Source organism: Hippopotamus amphibius, chromosome 9 (assembly GCF_030028045.1).
Source record: "Hippopotamus amphibius kiboko isolate mHipAmp2 chromosome 9, mHipAmp2.hap2, whole genome shotgun sequence".
In the NCBI taxonomy this organism is placed as follows: Eukaryota; Metazoa; Chordata; class Mammalia; order Artiodactyla; family Hippopotamidae; genus Hippopotamus; species Hippopotamus amphibius.
In genome coordinates, this window is record NC_080194.1 from 132,558,759 (window position 1) to 132,564,552 (window position 5,794).

Below are 5,794 nucleotides of genomic sequence, written 5' to 3' on the forward strand. Positions count from 1 at the left end.
AGTTCTGCTGCAGGTAAGCTGAGGATCTATCTCTTCCAATTTACATCCAGACTTTTAACCTCCCAACACAACCCAGCTGGAAGGCAAACATTTGCTCCCTGAAGTTGAAAGATCCAGATTTTTTACTATTCCAAAGGACCACATTGAGTGGGAACAGAACAACCCCTGAAGAGGACATTTCACCAACGATCAGCTTCAAAAGGCCTCCCCAGAGTCCCCAAATTCCCCCACAACAAAGTGAGCCATTTTAATCAGCAGCTGCCGTCTCATCTGTGTGTGAGCCCCATGAATATGCACGCCTGGTAGATGGGGTCTCAAGGAGCAGGGATAATTGGCCCCTTACACTTGATATTCCAGGCCACTGTTCTCTTCTGGTGCAGTTTTCCTCTCCAGCAATCTTGTGAGGGATTTAGGTCACAGTGAATGCCATGGGCATTATCCATTAGAACAAGATCAAAGAGAAGAAGGAGCGCATTTTAAAGAGTCCAGTGTGTGGTGTGATTACTTGATGATACTATTAAATTTCCTCTGTGTTTCGCAACCTCTCTAGAGAGGGCTTTGCAAATACCCCATGCCTCATTAGCCTTGGGCCGAAGCAGCCCTGGGCTTACTGCATGGTGGGAGGTAGGCAGCTGGTGCCTTCCCCATCTTTGGGAATGGAGGGATGTAGGGGCTCTCTAAAGGCAATGTTAGCTGGGGCATTTGTAGACCCAAACCACCCAGATGGAGCCTCTGGAGCAGACATTGTTTTGCCCACCAGCATTTATTCTCTCTTCTTCCTCTAAGGAACCACTCTCTCCCCAGTTGTTATGTTGCATGGTTTGGAGATGATTGGGTTTGTGATTCAGGTCCAGCACATCAGAGCATCTCATTCTCCCAGCCGCAGGGAACGGATCTGTGACCCAATCAGAGTCTGTGAAAATTAGCCGGGACTCTTGCAGAGAAAGACAAGAGTGTTTACACCTGGGAAGATCTAAAACCAGGCAGCCAGCAGCCATCTTACCACCCTGTAGGGAGATCTGGTCCCACTAAAGCCAACACAGAGGGCAGTGGAGCCAAAAGTGGAAAGAGACAATTCTGTGTCCTTGGATCTGGTTCATGCCTGAAGCCTTGTGCCTTGTGGAGACGTGAGCCGATGGATTTCCTATTTTGTCTAAACCATCAAGATTGGGTTTCTATTACTTGCAAGTAAATGAGTTCTAACCGATATTGACTGTTTTGTTCAAATCATGTCATGATACCATCTGGGGTTCTACTTGTCACTTAGTCACAGTGTCTTCACAGCATAGCATACCATCCACTCTTTGAAATAAGATCATTGGCCTCTGCTATGTGTCAAGCCCTGTTCTAGGTACCCAGGACAGCTCAGCAAACTGAATGCTTCTCTTGTTGAACTTCCATGGGCTTGGTTGGATTTAGAAGGCTTGTGGAGAGGTCTCATCTTAGAAATGAAGAAACCAGCAACTTGAGACATTCCCAAGGTCACTCAGGAAATGTGATAGAATGGGAATTCAAACCCACATCAGTTTGTCTGGAAATCAAAGCCAGAGGCGGAAATCTGGCAAAAATCAGGCCAGATCATGCCAAAAGATGGATTGTGGTTGGATCAAGATTTTTTAAAATTTTAGAGTGATTAGACATCACTAAAATTCAGATTTTTGTATAAACATCCAGATTTCTAGGTAGTCTTGAAAGGTGTACATTTCTGACAGCAGTAAAATAGAATTCCCACATGGTGACTGTCAGCTGGATAAGAAGCTGCCCCTTGAAACACAGCTGCATTCTCCAATTTGCCCCAGTCTCTGCCTTGACCACCTCTCTCACTGAAGTTTCCCTCTTGGCCTCTGTGGGCATTTGAGTGTGTAAGCCCTGCTGCAGCCTTTGTAAGAGCATCCTCCTGTTCATACTTGTCACGGCTATATCCACAATAGCTGGCACCTAGCACAGGATCTGTGTGTGATTGCTCTTCTTTCTACCACATGAAAAGTGAGATGAGGTAAAGAAACTTCGGTCCAAGACAGCGCTGATGAAAGCCATCCATCCATTTATTTATTTATTTTGACAGGAAAGTAGGATTTACTGGTGGGCGTGAGTAGGGAGGGGACAGCACCAAGGCTTTCATGAGTGAGGGCCCACCATCTGTCCCGGAGGCCACGATTAGGGATGTATTTGACCCCACAGCCATCTGGGATGAGCCACTTTTCTGCCACCATGTTTTCAAATTCATCCACATGAAACTTAGTAAATCCCCACTTCTTGGAGATGTGGATCTTCTGGCGGCCAGGGAACTTGAACTTGGCCCTGCGGAGGGCCTCAGTCACTTGCTCCTTGTTCTGCAGCTTGGTGCAGATGGACACTATGACTTGGCCAACGTGGATCCGGGCCACTGTGCCCAGGGGCTTTCCAAAGGCACCGTGCATATCTGTCTGGAGTCTAGACTGGGGACAGCATACCAGTCATGAATGTGCCCTGGAAAGGGCTGTCTCCAAGGTCCCTTAGGGCAACCTGTACAGGCAACAGGCCACATACACTACCGAGGAGGCCATTCATTTTTTAAAAATAAAAATTGTGTATACTTAAGGCGTATAACATGATGCTTTGATATACACGCACATAGTGAAATGGTATAGCTAAGCTAATTAATAGTGTGTGTGTGTGTGTGTGTGTGTGTGTGTGTATGTGTGTGTGTGGTGAGAGCACCTGAAATCTACTCTCTTAGCAAATTTCCAGTAATCAATACAGTATTATTAACTAGAGTCATCATTCTGTCCATTAGATCACTAGACCCATTCACCTTTGCATATGCATATGATTAAATCTCATGGAAGCGGAGCATCCAGAATCAGCTCCAGGAAACATACACCCTGCTGGTCTCTCTAATTTCTCGAAAGGAACCTTAAGTGTGTCCAAAGCCTTGCAGGTATTATAGGCAATCCAGTGTTCAAGGCCAACAACCAATAAGGGGAAACCAATAAAGTGATAGAAACAAATGTGCCTCCTACTTGTCTGAAGAGGAATGAAATAACGGATCAAAAGGGCTTGACTTTTTTCTTAGAGGGGAGAAAAAATTTTTGGGGGTGGGGAACATCCAGTTTATTATTGAGCATCTGCTGTGTGCTACATGATCAGATACAGAGGTGAGGGAGACGCAGTCCCTGCCCTCGGAGAGCTCACGCTGTAGGGGTGGGGGTGTGGAGCTGTGAGTGCACAGGATGCTGTAAAGTGTAGGAGAGCCGTGACAAAATTCTGCATGGAGCCCAGGGATCACTCCCACCCAGTGGGAACAGTGCGAGCAAAGGCGTGGAGGGGTAAGGGTAAGACAGCAAAGCATATTAGGGGGACATCAGGTATGGCTGGAGCGTGAGTTGTGAGGGGACCGGGGGCCAGGTTAGACAGATTAGGTCAGAGAGGTTGGCAGAGACCCGAATGTGATGGGTCCTCTATACTATATTGAATCAGGTTATCATAGGGGGTAAAGGCATGACCCTGGCACCACGCAGACCTGGGATCAAAGCCATATTCCTTGTCTAACTGGCTGAGTGTCCTTGAGCAAGTGACATCACTTCTCTGAGCCTCAGTTTTCTTACCTGAAGAATGAGAAAATAGCAGTACTCACCTCATAGAGTGGTGGTGATAATTAAAATAATCTGTTTAGATGCTTTCCACAGTGCCTGGCACTGAGTACGTGTTTAATAAATGTTACTGTGGAAAGTGCCCGAAAGGTGAGGCAGGGAGTCATAATTCCTCCCCAGATGCCTAATTTGCTGCTGAGGAGATGAGAAAAAGGGCTCCTGGAGGGAATGTGATCTTTCAGTTCCACAGGAGACTATTTCTACCTCTCCCTGCCCCTGTTGATGAGCTCTGTTGGTACACAGGGAATATATGGAGTTTTGAGAGCCCCAGACATGGAAATGAAGTTTCTGATTTACTTTTCAATTTGCACTTTTATACATGCATCGGGGCTGTGGGTCCCTGAATTCTTCAGGCACTTTCTGCACAATGCCCACGATGGAATGGGTGCTCTGGAGTTGTGCTTTCAGGGGTGACATCATTTGGAAGTTATCAGCAGCCCATCCTCAGAGATACCAGGTGAAGCTGCATTGTTTAGACAAGTGCTAATAATTTAAGCCTCTTGAAAATTAGGAGGGAAGAGTGATAAAATTAAGAAAGAAACAGTTTACATTTGGAATTTGCATTTGCAGTGCCTTGTGTGACAGTTGCATATATAGGAACTGAGAAGGTTGGAAAGGTGGGGATGGCTTAGTCATCCTGCTTATCTATCAGGCTGGCATGGTGCCTGAAACTCCACTACGATGCCCATACATTTGAGCCTTGAAGACTTTATAGTCTTTTTGGATTCTTATTTAAAATGCTAATATCCTCATAAAAAGGCAAAGACTTTCAGATAAGAATTTTTGGTTTAATTCCAGCTATATGCTGTTTATGCCTAAAACAAGTAACCATAAAACTTTGTGAATATATCTACAGGTAAAGGTACAGCAGGCAAATGCAAAATCAACCACTGAAAGCATGAGAGGTATTAGTATCATCAGATAGAATACAATTCAAGACCAAAAGCATAACTTTGCCCAAATGATAGATTATAAAATGATAAAAGGTATAACCTGTGGAGAAAATAGTGTAGTAATTAAACTTTCTGCCCCAAACAACAGAGCATAAGGGAAAGAAATCTGGAACAACCTAATGAGCATGAATGGAGAAGAAGATGAATAGATGATGATGCACCTTTACTATGAAATATTATGTAGCTATTAAAATGGATAAGTTACATTTCTATTGAAGTAGATCAGGGGCTCTCAACCCTGGCTGCACATTAGAATCATCTAGAGAGTTTTTAAAAATGCCACTGTCCAGGGCTTCCTAGGTGGTGCAGTCTGCCTGTCAAAGCAGGGGACACGGGTTCAATTCCTGCTCCAGGAAGATCCCCCATGCCTACATGCTTTAAAATGATGTGGAAGAAAGGACCCTATAGACTCCTTGAGATTAGTGTCGGGGGTGGGGGGAGGGAGTTTTGAAAACAAAGCATGGCTACTCCTCCTTTGCTCCCATCCTTCTACAGCAGTGACAATGAAACACCAATGTCTTCATATATTTTCCTACCTAACAAGTGATGGCAATATACCGTTTCAAGTGCTGTAATAGGAGAAGCACATGGTGCAAGAGGAGCCATTGGCATCTCCTAGTGAGCCTTAAGGGAGATTGCTGGGCTGCACCCAGCAGCCTGCAAGCCCTGTACTCGCTCAGCTTCAGGACCAAAGACAGAGCTCGGAGTCAGAAACATCAATGGTTTAATGAATGGGAGATCTTACATATCCGAAGCAAGGTCCTGGAGTGACACCCCACCGTGTGGGGCAGATGGTTGGAGGTTACCAGATATAGGGGAAATTGATGTCAGTTTGGCTCATTCATTACCAGGGAAACTAGCAGAGGGGCGCCCCTCACCACCCCTTTGATAAGCTATCCTGGTTGAGATGTTCTGGTCTAAAGATCAGAACAGTCACTAGCTGGGGCCTGGGGCAAGTCATGTAGGAAGGTCGGTCATGTGAGTAGGTGTAGGTGAAGCAGGTGCTGGTTGAGCAGAGGATATACAGAGAGCAAGAGAACAGCCATCTTGGGTGGACCAATCATACAAAAATTTACTGGTGGGGACTTCCCTGGTGGTGCAGTGGTTAAGAATCTGCCTGCCAGGCAAAAGTATACAATGGAAAAAAGACAGCCTCTTCAATAAGTGGTGCTGAGAAAATTGGACAGCAACATGTAAAAGAATGAAATT

At 45.4% G+C, this 5,794-nt stretch overlaps 1 pseudogene; it reads right to left on the reverse strand.

Moving 5' to 3' along the window:
* Positions 1-2,477: 2,477 nt before the first annotated feature.
* Positions 2,478-2,581, reverse strand: LOC130829541 (small nucleolar RNA SNORA70; annotated as a pseudogene).
* Between the last annotated feature and the right edge of the window lie 3,213 nt (positions 2,582-5,794).